The sequence below is a fragment of the Amblyraja radiata genome, chromosome 1 (genome assembly GCF_010909765.2).
Source record: "Amblyraja radiata isolate CabotCenter1 chromosome 1, sAmbRad1.1.pri, whole genome shotgun sequence".
Classification (NCBI taxonomy): Eukaryota; Metazoa; Chordata; class Chondrichthyes; order Rajiformes; family Rajidae; genus Amblyraja; species Amblyraja radiata.
The window spans coordinates 100,657,536-100,675,188 of record NC_045956.1 but is presented as its reverse complement, the minus strand read 5'-3'; positions in this window follow the sequence as shown (position 1 = coordinate 100,675,188).

Sequence of the window (17,653 nt, the reverse complement as noted above, 5' to 3'; positions counted from 1 at the left end):
CATCTTAATTAATGAGGTCAAGATTATTTAAAGTTCTTGGTTGTGTACATAAAAACCTAGAAAATAGGTGCAGGAGAAGGCTATTCGGCCCTTCGAGCCAACACCGCCATTGTGATCATGGCTGTTCGTCCCCAATCAATAACCGTGCCTGCCTTCTCCCCATATCCCTTGATTCCACTAGCCCCTAGAGCTCTATCTAACTCTCTCTTAAATCTATCCAGTGATTTGGCCTCCACTGCCCTCTGTGGCAGGGAATTCCACAAATTCACAGCTCTCTGGGTGGAAAAGTTTTTTCTCACCTCAGTCTTAAATGGCCTCCCCTTTATTTTAAGACTGTGGCCCCTGGTTCTGGACTCGCCCAACATTGGGAACATTTTTCCTGCATCTAGCTTGTCCAGTCCTTTTATAATTTTATATGTTTCTATAAGATCCCCCTCATCCTTCTAAACTCCAGTGAATACAAGCCTAGTCTTTTCAATCTCTCCTCATATGACAGTCCCGCCATCCCAGGGATCAATCTTGTGAACCTACACTGCACTGCCTCAATCACAAGGATGTCCTTCCTCAAATTAGGAGACCAAAACTGTACACAATACTCCAGATGTGGTCTTACCAGAGCCCTATACAACTGCAGAAGAACCTCTTTACTCCTATACTGAAATCCTCTTGTTATGAAGACCAACATTGCATTAGCTTTCTTCACTGCCTGCTGCACCTGCACGCCAACTTTCAGTGACTGGTGTACAAGGACACCCAGGTCTTGCTGTACCTCCCCCTTACTTAACCTAACCCCATTGAGCTAATAATCTGCCCCCTTGTTTTTGTCAACAAAGTGGATAACCTCGCATTTATCTATATTATCACGCATCTGCCCACTCAATCAACCTGTCCAGGTCATCCTGCAACCTCCAAACATCCTCTTCACAGTTCACACTGCCACCCAGCTTTGTGTCATCCGCAAATTTGCTAGTAGTGTTGCTCCTAATTCCCTCTTCCAAATCATTAATAGATATGGTAAACAGTTGCGGCCCCAACACCGAGCCTTGCGGCACTCCACTCGCCACTGCCTGCCATTCTGAAAATTACCCGTTCACTCCTACTCTTTGCTTCCCGTCTGTCAACCAATTTTCTATCCACGTCAACACCCTACCCCCAATACCATGTGCTCTAATTTTAATCACCAGTCCCCCGTGCGGGACCTTATCAAAGGCTTTCTGAAAATCTAGATACACCACATCCACTGGCTCCCCTTCATCCATTTTACTTGTCACATCTTCAAAAAATTCCAGAAGATTAGTCAAGCATGATTTTCCTTTCATAAATCCATGCTGACTTGGACTAATCTCTTTACTGCTATCCAAATGCCCCATTATTACATAGTATGTGTTTTCACTGGAGGGGAGTTGAGAACAACGGAGCAAACCTTATACTGGAGCTAAGATGAGAGTGATGTTCAGAACACTCCTTCACTTAAAGAGCAATAAAAATCTCTAATGCGGTTCCCAGGAAAGAGCTATTAATGGGGGTCAGTTTTTTTAAACTGAGGTTATAGATTTTTTGTTAAGTCTACAGAATCAAGATGTAAAGTTAGCATTAAGGGTAAATGCTTTAATTAGATTCTACTATCTCATTTGTCCTTCTGTTGTAGAATTTCTTAAGCCATCTTGATGATATAGAAGATACAGCTACGTGGTTACAGCCAATAATTGTTTTTCTTTTTTCTTTTTTTTTTAAACATGTAATAGTAGTCAGAAAAGCCAGATCAATGTTAATGAATGGCTCTATGTTGCAGCTATACCAATACCAGAATATACTGGAAACACTCAACAGGGCAATGTTTCAGTTCAAAGAGAGCAAACAAGTTAGTTTTTTTGCAGAAACTGTCAATGGTAGATGTATTAGTGAAGGAGAATATTTCTAAGAGGGTAAGGCCAGGGTTATGGGGATAAACTTTAAACTGGATCCTGTGATTAATGTGTGGGTCAATTACAGAAATCATGAATAAAGCTATATTAAAACTATGAAATGAACTGTGACAATGCAAAGAAAGAAACAAGGCTCAAATAAATTCAGAGTTCTCCATATAGAAAAACTTCAGTATAAATTTAATTCTGATTTTGAAGGAACTTTTTTACTTCAACGTTAGTTCCCAAAGTTTGATTTCAACAACCCAATTTTCTTCAAGTTATATCATGGGCTACGGCTGTTGAAATGTGAGAAATAGATATGGCATGAAAAAGGGCCCTTTGGCTCACTGTGACCTTGTTGACCATCAGCTGCCCATTGATACTAATCCTATGTTAATCTAATCCAACTTTATTATTTCCATATTGTTATCAATTCTCCCCAGATTCTACCACTTGCCTATACATTAGGGGCAATTTGAGTGACTAATTAATCTGCCAACAAAGTTCAACTGCTAATGTACAATCTTCCATATTTTTTTAAGTAAGTAAGTTTATTGGCCAAGTATTCACATACAAGGAATTTGCCTTGGTGCTCTGCCCACGTAACAACATGACATACAGACAGTTACGAATGACTCAGAAAACACTAAACATTAATAACAATACAACATTAATGATAAAACACCATTGATCAAGCATGTGAACCAACAAAATGCCAGATCAAAGGGAGGCTAGAGATTTTGGCTGTTGAGTAGAGCAACTACTCGTGGATAAAAACTGTTTTTATGTCTGGCTGTGGCAGCTCTGACAGTCCGGAGTCGCCTTCCAGAGGGAAGTGATTCAAAGAGTTTGTGGCCAGGGTGAGAGGGGTCAGAGATGATCTTGCCCGCTCGCTTCCTGGCCCTTGCAGTGTACAGTTCATCAATGGAGGGAAGGTTGCAGCCAATAACCTTCTCTGCTGATCGGACGATTCGCTACAGCCTCCAGGTGTCGTGCTTGGTGGCTGAGCCAATCCAGACCATGATGGAGAAGGTGAGAACAGACTCTGCGATGGCCGTGTAGAATTGGACCATCATTGCCTGTGGCAGATTGTGCTTCCTCAGCTGCCATAGGAAGTGCATCCTCTGTTGTGCCGGGGTGCAGGGTCCATTCTTTGTAGACTGGGGTCTGGCTGTGTTGGTTGGGATGGGGGGGGGGGGGGTACTTGGGTTACGTTTCTGATTTTCAAACCTGCAGTAAAACTCATTCAGGTCATTGGTCAGCTGACGATTGTCCAAAGAGTGGGGGGCTTTCCTCTTGTAGCTGGTAATTTCTTGCAAGCCCTTCCAAACTGAAGAAGAGTCACTAGCTGAGAACTTGCTCCTCAACTTCTCAGAGTACCTTTCCTTGGCAGCTCTGATTCCTCTTCTCAGCTTGTACTTGGCCTGCCTGTGGAGGTCTGCATCCCCGCTCCTGTAGGCCTCCTCTTTAGACTGTCGGAGCTGTCTGAGTTCTGCAGTGAACCAGGGCTTGTTGTTGTTGAACCATGTCCGGGTCTTAGTTGGAATGCAACTGTCCTCACAAAAGCTGACATACGGTGATACAGTGTCCGTATACTCATCAAGGCTTGTGGTTGCTTCCCTGAACACATTCCAACCCGTGCAGTCAAAGCAGGATTGTAGGTTCTCAATGACCTCGCTTGTCCACCTTTTCGTTGTTCTGACCACAGGCTTAGCAACTTTTAGTTTCTGCCTGTAGGTCGGAATAAGGTGAACTAGACAATGATCAGAGAGACCCAGGCCCGCCCGGGGAATAGAGTGATATGCGTTCTTGATTGCCGTATAACAGTGATCGAGTGTTCTCTCCCCTCTGGTGGGGCAGGTAACATGAAGTCTGTATTTTGGAAGGTCACGGCTGAGGTTAGCTTTGTTAAAGTCCCCCAAAACAATGACCATGGAGTCCATGAAGTCACTCTCTACCCTCAATACCTGGTCAGCGAGTTGTGTTTGTGCCTCAGGTACGCAGGCTTGGGGGGGAATGTAAACACCAGCGAGAATAAAAGAGTTAAATTCTCTCGGAGAGTAGAGGGGTTTGCAGTTTATAAAGAGGGATTCTACGTTGGGAGAGCAGAAATTTGACATCACCGTGATGTCGCTGCACCAGTCCTGGTTGGTATAGAAGCATATTCCACCGCCTCTTGATTTCCCCGCTGCCTCCACTTCGCGGTCCGCTCTGTGGAGTTGGAAGCCAGCCAGTTGCAGCGCGCTGTCCAGGCTCGACTCACAAAGCCAGGTCTTGGTGAAACACAGGGCAGCAGCTCGAGAGAAGTCCATGTTTGTCCGGTGCAGGAGTTGCGATTCGTACACTTTGTTCTTGAGAGAACGTACGTTTGCAGGAATATACTCGGGAGTGGTGTGCGTGAGCTTCGTCGCCGGAGTCGGGTGAGTGCTCCATAGCGCTTCTTACGGGTCCTCCTCTGTCTCAAAACCTTGAACGCAGCCACAGCCCCGCCGACGAGTATGTCCAAATAATTCAGCGAGTGACAGAAATCCGGAAAGATGTTTGCTGGTACCGTATGTCCGATATTTATAGAAACATAGAAAATAGGTGCAGGAGTAGGCCATTCGGCCCTTCGAACCTGCACCACCATTCAATATGATCATGGCTGATCATCCAACTCAGTATCCTGTACCTGCCTTCTCTCCATACGCCCTGATCCCTTTAGCCACAAGGGCCACATCTAACTCCCTCTTAAATATAGCCAATGAACTGGCCTCAACTACCTTCTGTGGCAGAGAATTCCAGAGATTCACCACTCTCTGTGTGAGAAATGTTTTTCTCATCTTGGTCCTAAAAGATTTCCCCCTTATCCTTAAACTGTGACCCCTTGTTCTGGACTTCCCCAACATTGGAAACAATCTCCCTGCATCTAGCATGTCCAACCCCTTAAGAATCTTGTACGTTTCTATAAGATCCCCCCTCAATCTTCTAAATTCTAGCGAGTACAAGCCGAGTCTATCCAGTCTTTCTTCATATGAAAGTCCTGACATCCCAGGAATCAATCTGGTGAACCTTCTCTGTTCTCTCTCTACGGCAAGAATGTCTTTCCTCAGATTAGGAGACCAAAACTGTATGCAATACTCCAAGTGTGGTCTCACCAAGACGCTGTACAACTGCAGTAAAACCTCCATGCTCCTATACTCAAATCCTTTTGCTATGAATGCTAACATACCATTTGCTTTCTTCACTGCCTGCTGCACCTGCATGCCTACTTTCAATGACTGGTGTACCATGACACCCAGGTCTCGTTGCATCTCCCCTTTTCCTAATCGGCCACCATTCAGATAATAGTCTACTTTCCTGTTTTTGCCACCAAAGTGGATAACCTCATATTTATCCACATTATACTGCATCTGCCATGCATTTGCCCACTCACCCAGCCTATCCAAGTCACCTTGCAGCCTCCTAGCATCCTCCTCACAGCTAACACTGCCCCCCAGCTTAGTGTCATCCGCAAACTTGGGGATGTTGCATTCAATTCCCTCGTCCAAAGCATTAATATATATTGTAAATAGCTGGGGTCCCAGCACTGAGCCTTGCGGTATCCCACTAGTCACTGCCTGCCATTGTGAAAAGGACCCGTTTACTCCTACTCTTTGCTTCCTGTCTGCCAGCCAGTTCTCTATCCACATCAATACTGAACCCCCAATACTGTGTGCTTTAAGTTTGTATACTAATCTCTTATGTGGGACGTTGTCAAAAGCCTTCTGAAAGTCCAGATATAACACATCCACTGGTTCTCCCTTATCCACTCTACTAGTTACATCCTCGAGAAATTCTATAAGGAACTACTCCAGAATCTAAACAGTTATGAAAAATTATTACTAATGCATCCACTATTTCTGGGGCTACTTCCTTAAGTACTCTGGGATGGAGTCTATCTGGCCCTGGGGATTTATCGGCCTTTAATCCATTCAATTTACCTAACACCACTTCCCGGCTAACCTGGATTTCACTCAGTTTCACCATTTCATTTGACCCCTGGTCCCCTGCTATTTCCGGCAGATTATTTATGTCTTCCTTAGTGAAGACAGAACCAAAGTAGTTATTCAATTGGTCTGCCATGTCCCTGTTCCCCATGATTAATTCACCATTTTCTGATTGCAAGGGACCTGCATTTGTTTTAACTAATCTTTTTCTCTTCACATATCTATAAAAACGTTTGCAGTCAGTTTTTATGTTCCCTACCAGTTTTCTTTCATAATCTATTTTCCCTTTCCTAATTAAGCCCTTTGTCCTCCTCTGCTGTACTCTGAATTTCTCCCAGTCCTCTGGTAGGCTGCTTTTTCTGGCTAATTTGTATGCTTCATCTTTTGTTTTGATACTATCCCTGATTTCCCTTGTTATCCACGGATGCACTACCTTCCCTGATTTATTATTTTGCCAAACTGGGATGAACAATTGTTGTAGTTTCATTGCCAGTCTATCTTGGCCAATTCACGTCTCATACCCTCAAAGTTACCTTTAAGTTCAGAACCCTTGTTTCTGAATTAATTATGTCAATCTCCATCCTAATGAAGAACTCAACCATATTATGGTCACTCTTGCCCAAGGGGCCATGCACAACAAGACTGCTAACTAACCCTTCCTCATTACTCAATACCAAGTCTAGAATAGCCTGCTCTCTCGTTGGTTCCTCTACATGTTGGTTTAGAAAACTATCCCGCATATATTCCAAGAAATCCTCTTCCTCAGCACCCCTCTCTCGTAAAAGTAATCTTTGTAGGGCTTTCACAGACGACACAAACGAACAAACACATACATAACAGCAAGGAGCAGTACACCGTGGCCGCCATCGTCGGCGCCAGCAGCAGCAAGCAGCAGCAGCTACACTGCAAGCAGCAAGCAAGCAGATTGAGAAATATAGTAACAGTGTATTGATCTTTTATTGATATTGATTGAGGGCTATCTCAGAATAGGTTTATTATAGACACACGTGCTGAGGTAGTATGTGAAGCTTTGTTTAGCATGCTATCCAATCAGATCAGATAGTACTATACGCAAATACAAGTCAAACTCAAGTCCAATAAGTTTAGTTTAGGTTATTGTCATATGTATCAAGGTACAGTGCAAAGCTTTTGTTGCGTGCTAACCAGTCAGCGGAAAGACAATACATGATTACAATCGAGCCATGCACAGTGAACAGGAGTTTGAAATTATGCTATTCTGTTTTAGTAGCCTAAAATGTTTCAAAAATGGTTTGAATATTGAATTCTGCAATTTCAAGTAGTTTAGTTTAAGTAGAGCAAAGATGACAAATATAGTTCCCAGCATTGTAGCGCAACAATTCTATAGAGAAATTCTAATGTCCCCAATGGGGTAGAGATGAATCGGACAGTATTCTAGCTTGATAAGATGGGGAGAACTGTCCCTGAGTCTGATGGTGCACATTTTCAAGCTTCTGGACCTTCTGCCTAATGGGAGAGTGGAGAAGAAGGAATGACCAGGGTGGGAAAAGTCTATTGGCCAAACTGTTAGATGTATTGGCCACACCGCTGTCAAAAATGTATTTGTGCTCTATAATAGAATGGTGTCATGGAATTTTTTTAATTTACCAGAGAGCTGAAATCTTAATTTAACAATCATCTGAAAAGTGATATATCTTAAAGTACAGTTATCCCTTAAAGTTGGACCATGGACCACACTTTACATATGATGGGTCCAGAATCCAGAATTTTCTGGCTCGAAGGAAGAAAGCTGCCACTGAGATGTGACTGGCACTGGTATCACAGCACCTTCTTACTGCCCTGAAAATAATGTTTAGCAATTCAAGTGGAAAATTACAGGCATGAATCCTCAGTGGACATGCAAATCTCACGTGAATGCATTTATCTTTCGTTGAACATGTTAATTTATCAACAAAGGCTGGACAGATAAACTTTAAGTCTTCTATTGGGGGCTATACATAAATAGCTTTACTTCAAATTGGACAGAGTAATATCGCCTTCTATGTGATAAGGAAATGGGATAAAAACAATTTCAAGGTTATTTCTTCTGGCAGATATTCCCTCGATATCAAGTACTTTGATGAAGAGACCTGAAAATGCTCTGAAGAAAATAAGCTTTGGACTACACAATCCTCCACTAGCTACTGACCCAGCACAAACGGATTAGAGATGGAAAGGTATCTATAATTGATTCTACAAACCAATCCTAAAAATAAATAATCCAGTCAATTAAGTGCAAAGGCATCAACTTCATCATATCTGGCAAGTCATTTAACACATGCTAGGGATTTTTTTAATGAAACAATTGATTATTTCTCAACACTCCTCAATTCTTCAGATAACAAATCCTCCTCGTTTAGATGAGAGGTTGCATTTGGCCTTCCATTCCATTGGTGTTCTACCAGTGTTCTGACCGATATGATCCTTCAACCAAAATAATTAAAACAGATTAACTAATCATTCATCTCAATGCTTAAAAAGGGAGGGAGAGAGAAAACGGGGAATTACAGACCAGTTAGTCTAACGTCGGTAGTGGGGAAACTGCTAGAGTCAGTTATTAAAGATGGGATAGCAGTACATTTGGAAAGTGGTGAAATCATTGGACAAAGTCAGCATGGATTTATGAAGGGTAAATCATGTCTGACGAATCTTATAGAATTTTTCGAGGATGTAACTAGTAGAGTGGATAAGGGAGAACCAGTGGATGTGTTATATCTGGACTTTCAGAAGGCTTTCGACAAGGTCCCACATAAGACATTAGTATACAAACTTAAAGCACACGGTATTGGGGGTTCAGTATTGATGTGGATAGAGAACTGGCTGGCAGACAGGAAGCAAAGAGTAGGAGTAAACGGGTCCTTTTCACAATGGCAGGCAGTGACTAGTGGGGTACCACAAGGCTCAGTTCTGGGACCCCAGCTATTTACGATATATATTAATGATTTGGACGAGGGAATTGAATGCAACATCTCCAAGTTTGCGGATGACACGAAGCTGGGGGGCAGTGTTAGCTGTGAGGAGGATGCTAGGAGGCTGCAAGGTGACTTGGATAGGCTGGGTGAGTGGGCAAATGCATGGCAGCTGCAGTATAATGTGGATAAATGTGAGGTTATCCACTTTGGTGGCAAAAACAGGAAAGTAGATTATTATCTGAATGGTGGCCGATTATGAAAGGGGAAGATGCAACGAGACCTGGGTTATAGTACACCAGTCATTAAAAGTAGGCATGCTGGTGCAGCAGGCAGTGAAGAAGGCGAATGGTATGTTAGCATTCATAGCAAAAGGATTTGAGTATAGGAGCAGGGAGGTTCTACTGCAGTTGTACAGGGTCTTGGTGAGACCACACCTGGAGTATTGCGTACAGTTTTGGTCTCATAATCTGAGGAAAGACATTCTTGCCATAGAGGGAGTACAGAGAAGGTTCACCAGACTGATTCCTGGGATGTCAGGACTTTCATATGAAGAAAGACTGGATAGACTTGGTTTGTACTCGCTAGAATTTAGAAGATTGAGGGGGGATCTTATAGAAACGTACAAAATTCTTTAAGGGGTTGGACAGGCTAGATGCAGGAAGATTGTTCCCGATGTTGGGGAAGTCCAGAACAAGGGGTCACAGTTTAAGGATAAAGGGGAAATCTTTTAGGACCGAGATGAGGTGGTGAATCTGTGGAATTCTCTCCCGCAGAAGGTAGTTGAGGCCAGTTCATTGGCTATATTTAAGAGGGAGTTAGATGTGGCCTTTGTGGCTAAAGGGATCAGGGGGTATGGTGAGAAGGTAGGTACAGGATACTGAGTTGGATGATCAGCCATGATCATATTGAATGGCGGTGCAGGCTCGAAGGGCCGAATGGCCTACTCCTGCACCTATTTTCTATGTTTCTATGTCAATATTGGGGATGTAATTTGGTAATATGAATACTGTACATGTGAAGTTGAATAAGGAGGCCATATATGCCTTGGAGAGTGTCAAATAGGCAGAGTGATTTGTGATACAGACCACTGAAACTATTATTGCAGAATAATAAGATCATAGTACCAAATCAAACCAAGCACAAAAGATGTTATTGGTATGACTATGGCAAATCAAATTCCTCGTATGTTGCAAAATATACTTGGCTAATAAAGTATGAATATGATTAAGTTGGGAGGTCATGTTGCAGTTGCACAAGACATTGGTGAGGCCGCTTTTAGAGTATTGTGTTCAGTTTTGAGCACCATGTTATAGGAAAGATGTTGTCAAGCTAGAAAGGGTGCAGAGAAGATTTACGAAGATGTTGCCAGGAATCGAGGGCCTGGGCTATTGGAAGAGGTTGAGCAGGCTAGGACTCTATCCCTTGGAGTGCAAGAGGATATGGGGTGATCTTATAGAGGTGTACAAAATCATGAGAGGAATAGATCGGGTAGATGCACAGAGGCTCTTGCCCAGAGTAGGGGAATCGAGAATCAGAGGTCATAGGTTTAAAGTGAGGGGGAAAGATTTAATAGGAATCTGAGACGTAACTTTTACACACAAATGGTGGTGAGTGTATGAACGAGCTGCCAGAGAAGGTAGTTGAGACAGGTACTATCGCAACATTTAAGAAACATTTGGACAGGTACATGGAGAGAACAGCTTTGGAGGGATATGGGCCAAAAGCAGGCAGGAGGGATGTGTGGATGGGGCATGTTGGCCTGCATGAGCAAGTTGGACCGAAGGGCCTGTTTCCACGCTGTAAGGCGCAATGACTCTATGACCTGTTGATAACTGCAGGAATGGAACAAAAAAACACAAGCTACGGTATTTCAAATCCGTGACATATCTTAGAATGCATTTAAGACGTCACAAACATTTGTTTGTTTCTGGGTAAGAAGACTCTGGAAAAGCTGGAAAAATGACTAAACTGATTCAATTTTTGGCTGAAAAGATTATGAGCTAAACCAGATGTCGAGGCCACAAATATAAGATAGTCATTATTCAGGTTATAATCTTGAACTTGCAACCACTGTGAATAGGTGAAGCAACTAATGCCCCTGTCCCACTTAGGAAACCTGAACGGAAACCTCTGGAGACTTTTCACCCCACCCAAGGTTTCCGTGCGATTCCTAGAGGTTGCAGGTGGTTGCCGGGGGTTGCAGGTAGTGGAAACAGGTAGGGAGACTGAAAAAAACCTCTGGGAACCGCATGGAAACCTTGGGCGGGGCGCAAAGTCTCCAGAGGTTTCCGTTCAGGTTTCCTAAGTGGGACAGGGGCATAACATAATGTGTTTAAGGGGAAGTGTATGAGAGAGAAAGGAACATAAGGATATGTTGAAACAATTAGATGAAGTAGGGTGAAAGCAGTTTCTAATAAAGAGCAAAGACTACTTGGTTTAAACAGGCTGTTTCCATGACATAAATTATTTAACATATTGTTCATTTGTAAATTAGCTACCACATTTCCTTCCAATGCAACATTAGTTTTTAGGGCATTCTGAAATAGTGATATGTGTTATTAATAAGGTGAAGCTCCAGAATGGATCCGGAAGTGGCGGCGCTTCCTTAGTAGCTGCGGCTTGCCTGCAGTCCATCTGTATTTTCTTTTTTGTTGTTTTCTTTTGTCCTGTTTTAATTAATTTTAGTTTATTAGGTTGTGTATGTGGGGGGGGGAGAAACATGTTTTTGGTCTCTTCCTTCGGGGGGATGCAACTTTTTCTTGTCGTGTCCCCCGTCTCCGTCTGCGCTGAGGCCTAATGGTGGAGCTGGCTGCCGCGGGGCTGTGGCGGCGTTCCGGCGGCGGCCTGACTTCCTGACTGTGGCGGCGTTCCGGCGGCGGCCCGACTTCGGAGCTGTGGCGGCGTTCCGGCAGCGGCCCGACTTCGGGGCTGTGGCGACGTTCCGGTGGCGGCAACCCGACATCGGAGGCTCGGCCGTGGACCCAGTGGACGACATCATCGGGAGCTTGCAGGTCACAGGTTGGTGACCTGTTTTTCCAGATCTCCCGCAACAACAGCTTCGTCCGCTGGACTGGAGGGCGGCAGCTTCAGCAGCTTCGACCACCCCGGGCTGCGGAGTTTGAACCGGCCCGTTCGCGGAGCTCGGATTCAGCCGCGGGGCTGACTTACTTACCATCACCCGGCGGGGTCACAACATCTTCGGCCTGGATCGCCTCAGCGCAGAGGGAGAACAAGGAGGGAAGAGACAAAGACTTTAAGACGTTTGCCTTCCATCACAGTGAGGAGGTTCCTGGTGAACTCACTGTGGTGGATGTTAAATCTGCGTTTATTGTGTGTTTTTTTTATTATATGTATGACTGCAAGGCACGAAATTTCATTCAGACCGAAAGGTCTGAATGACAATTAAGGATACTTTGACTTTGACTTGACTTTGATAAGCATAAGCCTGGAGAAAACACCATTCGTAAAGATGTGTAGTAGAATTCATGTGTACAGTGAGCAGCAACACAATTTGAGCATCAACAAGTTAAAAACAGCAGCTGAACCCAGACCATCAAATGGAAATTACAATTAGAGTCACGAGTTTAAGATATCAAACTCCTAAATCTCGTCTTAAATTTAGAGTTAAATCTAAACTTACGATTTGAAATTATGTTCTTTGGATAAGGACAGGGCCCACTGGAGCAAAATAGCCTAAATAAGCTGTTGAAATAAACATGACACAGATCCAATATGTATCAAGTATCTAATGTACATAAATATCTCAGTTGTGGAAAATTAAACTGATGTTAGCTAAATAATGCTCATTCACCTTGTGTCCTGAAATCAAGACCACAACCTTTTATTCAATGTAGTACGACAAAAGCGATAGTGATCAACGTCAGGAAGCAAAGCGGTACACATACATCATTCATCGGCAGTCATTCGAAACTAGTATGATTGTCCTCTTTTGGGAGGACGCCGGTGCGTGACTTTGTTTAACGTGGGGAGACTGGTGCATGGACAGCCACCACACGGTCCTTGACAGATTTGGGTCAGGATCCAGTGGCATGAAGTCCAAGCCGACCGTAGACCCTTTTCTGCTGCAGCTTTCATCTGCCTTCCCAGCCGTTGTGACGCTCCACTAAAGTCAGCCATTATCCTCCGCCTGTTCCACCGTTGAGGTCTTGGTTGGATTGCTCTTTGTCAGAGACCTCCCCCTCGACCTTACCACCATGGGTGGGCCTACCAGGAGCATAGCTCCAGACGGCATCGCTCTCAGGACCACGCAAGCCTCTCCACCACGACAATGTGACAATCCATGGAGAAGGGTACACATACAGTGCCTTCCATAATGTTTGGGACAAAGACCCATCATTTATTTATTTGCCTCAGTACTCCACAATTTGAGATTTGTAATTGAAAAAATCAAATGTGGTTAAAGTGCACACTGTCAGATTTTAATTAAGGCCATTTTTATAAATTTTGGTTTCACCATGTAGAAATTATAGCAGTGTTTATACATAGTCCCCCCATTTCAGGGTACCATAGTGTTTGGGACACAGCAATGTCATGTAAATGAAAGTAGTAATGTTTAGTATTTTGTTGCATATCCTTTGCATGCAATGACTACTTGAAGTCTACGATTCATGGACATTGCCAGTTGCTGGGTGTCTTCTCTGGTGATGCTCTGCCAGGCCTGTATTGTAGCCATCTTTAGCTTATGCTTGTTTTCTCTTCAGCATATAAAAGGCATGCTCAATTGGGTTCAGATCGGGTAATTGACTTGGCCACTCAAGAATTGACCATTCTTTAGCTTTGAAAAATTCCTTTGTTGCTTTAGCAGTATGTTTGTGATCATTGTCTTGCTGTAGAATGAACCGCCGGCCAATGAGTTTTGAGGCATTTGTTTGAACTTGAGCAGATAGGATGTGTCTATGCACTTCAGAATTCATTATGCTACTACCATCAGCAATTGTATCATCAATGAAGATAAGTGAGCCATACATGCCCAGGCTGTAACACCCCCACCACTGTGTTTCACATATGAGGTGGTATGCTTTGGATCTTGGGCAGTTCCTTCTCTGCTCCATACTTTGCTCTTGCCATCACTCTGATATAAGTTAATCTTCGTCTCACTTGTCCACAAACCTTTTTCCAGAACTGTGGTTGCTCTTTTAAGTACTTCTTGACAAACTTTAACCTGGCCATCCTATATTTGCGGCTAATCAGTGGTTTGCATCTTGCAATGTAGCCTCTGTATTTCTGTTCGTGAAGTTTTCTGTGGACAGTGGTCATTGATAAATCCACACCTGATTCCTGAAGAATGTTTCTGATCTGTCGGACAGGTGTTTGGGGATTTTTATTTATTATATAGAGAATTCTTCTGTCATCAGCTGTGGAGGTCTTCCTTGGCCTGCCAGTCCCTTTGTGATTAGTAAGCTCATTAGTGCTGTCTTTCTTCTTAATGATGTTCCAAACAGTTGATTTTGGTAAGCCTAAGGTTTGGCTGATGTTTCTAACAGTTTTATTCTTGCTTCTCTGTCTCATAACGGCTTATTTGACATTCATTTGCACAATTTTGGTCCTCATGTTGATAAACAGCAATAAAAGTTTCCAAAGGCGGTGGAAAGACTGGAGGAAAGACCAGGTGCTGAGAGCTCTCTTATACCTGCATTAAGGAGGCATTTAAACACACCTGAGCAATTACAGACGCCTGTGAAGCCATGTGTCCCAAATATTATGGTGCACTGAAATGGGAGGACTATGTATAAACACAGCTGTAATTTCTATATGGTGAGATCAAACTGTATAAAAATGGCCTTTAATAAAATCTGACAATGTGCACTTTAGCCACATGTGATTTTTTTCTATTACAAATCTCAAATTGTGAAGTACAGAGGCAAATAAATAAATGATAGGTCTTTGTACCAAACATTATGGAGGGCACTTTACCTCAGTTTGCATTGACGGTGCCGAAGTAGAGATTCCTAGGAGTCAATATCATCAACAACTTCTCCTGGACCACCCATATTGAAGCAACGACCAAGAAAGCACATCACGTCTATTCATGGCACATTCCCTACAACTCTCACCAACTTCTACAGTTGCACCATAGAAAGCATTTTATCGGGATGCATCATCGCTTGGTTTGGGAACAGCTCCATCCAAGATTGCAAGAAATTGCAGCAAATTGTGGATGCAGGCCAGACCATCACACAAACCAACCTCCCTTCTATTGACTTAATTTACACCTCACGCTGCCTCGGCAAGACCAGCAGCAGAATCAATGGCGAGTCGCATCCCGGCCACTCCCTCTTCTCCCCTCTTCCATCAGGCAAAAGGTATAGATGTGTGAACACACACACCTCCAGATTCGGGGACAGTTTCTTCCCAGCTGTTTTCAGGCAACTGAATCATCCTATCACAACCAGAGAGCAGTGTTGAACTATTATCGATCTCTTTGGTGACCCTCGGATCCTTGATTGAACTTTGCTGGCTTTACCTTCCACTAAACATTATTCCCTTATCATGTATCAATACACTGTAAATGGCTTGATTGTAATCATGTATGATGTTTCTGTTGACTGGATAGTACACCAACAAAAGCTTTTCACTGTACCTTGGTACACGTGACAATAAGCTAAACTGAAACTTATTCTGTTATCTCTGGGTATAAATGAACAAGTGAACGCATCATTAAGGAACCCTTGTAAAACTATAATCAAAGGAATCTGAGCAAAACATTCCATCTGCTAAAATTACAATTCGTACAAATTAAGACGCTGATGGGTGTTGGAGGCAAATCATGACACCTTATCCACAGGTTGTCACTGCAAAGTGTGTCTGAGGGAAGTATTTAAAGTACAGCCATTCAAAGCACAATTGTAGCCTCCATTCATCATTTAGTCTGAAGCGCAGCATTTTGATGCTGCTTGCACTGTGTTCAGCTCCATACAGGTTACCTCCAGTAATGTAATAGAACATGCCTGTATGCAGCAAACAATGTAGGATTTGTATGTTAATTGGCCTCTGTATGTTGCCACTAGTATGTAAGGAATGGATGAGAAAGCAGGATAACGAAAAGCAATAAAACAGGTGATCAATTATCGTCGTGGACGCAGTGAGCCGAAGGAACTGTTTCCTGCTGTGTTTCTAAACTAAACACAGGACTGGACTGCTGATGAAAGCGAAATTTACGCAAGGCACTTGTCAAGGGTTGTAGGAACAGACTTCCCTCGGACACACTTATTCTGTTATCTCTGGGTATAAATGAACAACAAATGAACGCATCATTAAGGAACCCTTGTAAAACTATAATCAAAGGAATCTGAGCAAAACATTCCATCTGCTAAAATTACAATTCATACAAATTAAGAAGCTGATGGGTGTTGGAGGCAAATCATGACACCTTATCCACAGGTGGGTGCAATATCAGATCAGATCATATTAAATGGCGGCGCCCTCTCAGGGCCGTACGACCGATTCCTGTCGTCTGAACATGACATGAGTGTATGCCCTGCTGCACTCGTGTCATGTTCAGAACTAGCTGCGTCTCTGGACAAACTGTTCCAGTATAGTTATGGTATCGGCAACATTCCCTTGGGGAAAGAAGGGCAGCGATAGAGATTATTGTTAGTGGGAGAGAGTGGGATTCATATCGCAACCTAAGTCAGTGCAGAAGTCCCACACTGTTCTAAATGTTGTGCCCGAGTCCCGACTCTCAGTGAAAGTAAGGGCCGGATTTACGTATAAGCTAGACAAGCTTAAGCTTTGGGCCTCGAGACCTCGCTGCCTCACCGGACCCGTCGAACCTCACCTCCGCACCGACCATCGGCCCACCGGGACCTGCTACTCTTTGCTCGCTGACCCTGACCACTCCACCGCCCTCCAGCAGCCGTCGCCGTCACCTGCAGCCTGGACTCAGCACCGGGCCTGAAGTCTCCACGTTGCAGACTCCAACTCCCCTGGGTTTGACTGCATTGGGTCTTAGCACTAGTCCCCCCAACCCTGGTAACCTCAGTGGCTCACCTGCCTTCCTCCGGCCCCAACCCCCATCCCTGCTGTATGTTCACCATCCCCCCCCCCCTGACCTCCCCCTCTCAGATACCGAATGGTCTGTCCGCAGCAGAGGCCTCACCCTGGGCCGGCCTTAGGAGGAACAATTTTGGTGAGCCCCAGGTTCCCAGCCAAGGTCTGTAGATTCATAGAAATAAAAAACTGTGTGTGTGTGTGTGTGAGTAGGTGTGTGTGTGAGTAGGTGTGTGTGTGTGTGTGTGTGTGTGTGTGTGTGGATGTGTTTGTGTGTGTGTGTGTGTGTTTGTGGGTGTGTGTGTGTGGGTGTGTGTGTGTGTGTGTTTGTGGGTGTATGTGATTCGGCATTTGATTCCTTGGTCCGCCAGCACCACAGGCTGAAACCGTCATTTTTTCCATTTCGCTAGCGATTTCTCTTTTACATTCACTCATGCACTCCTCAAAACATTTGGACATTTTTATGTACACTTCTATAAAATAAAATCTTCCCCCCCCCCCCCCCCCCCCGATTGGACCAATTGGAAGCAATTGGTCCAATCGACTTAAGGCCGGCCCTGGCCTCACCTTTGTCCCTTCCGTCCCCACCTCAATGAGTTCCGCGCCCGCCACGATTTGGAGCTCTTCTTTCATCGCCTCCGCCTCACACCGTTCTTCCATGGGAAGGAGTCCTCGCCCCCATTGATGATCCATTTTCCCGTCTCCAATGCACCCCCTCCTCTTGGATCCCCCTCATGGCCATTGGTACAATGAAATTTGGAGGTCACCATCCGATGTCGGAATGGGAGAACATTCTCAGCAGCTTGGACTTCCGAATCGGCCACTTCCTACCGGAGAC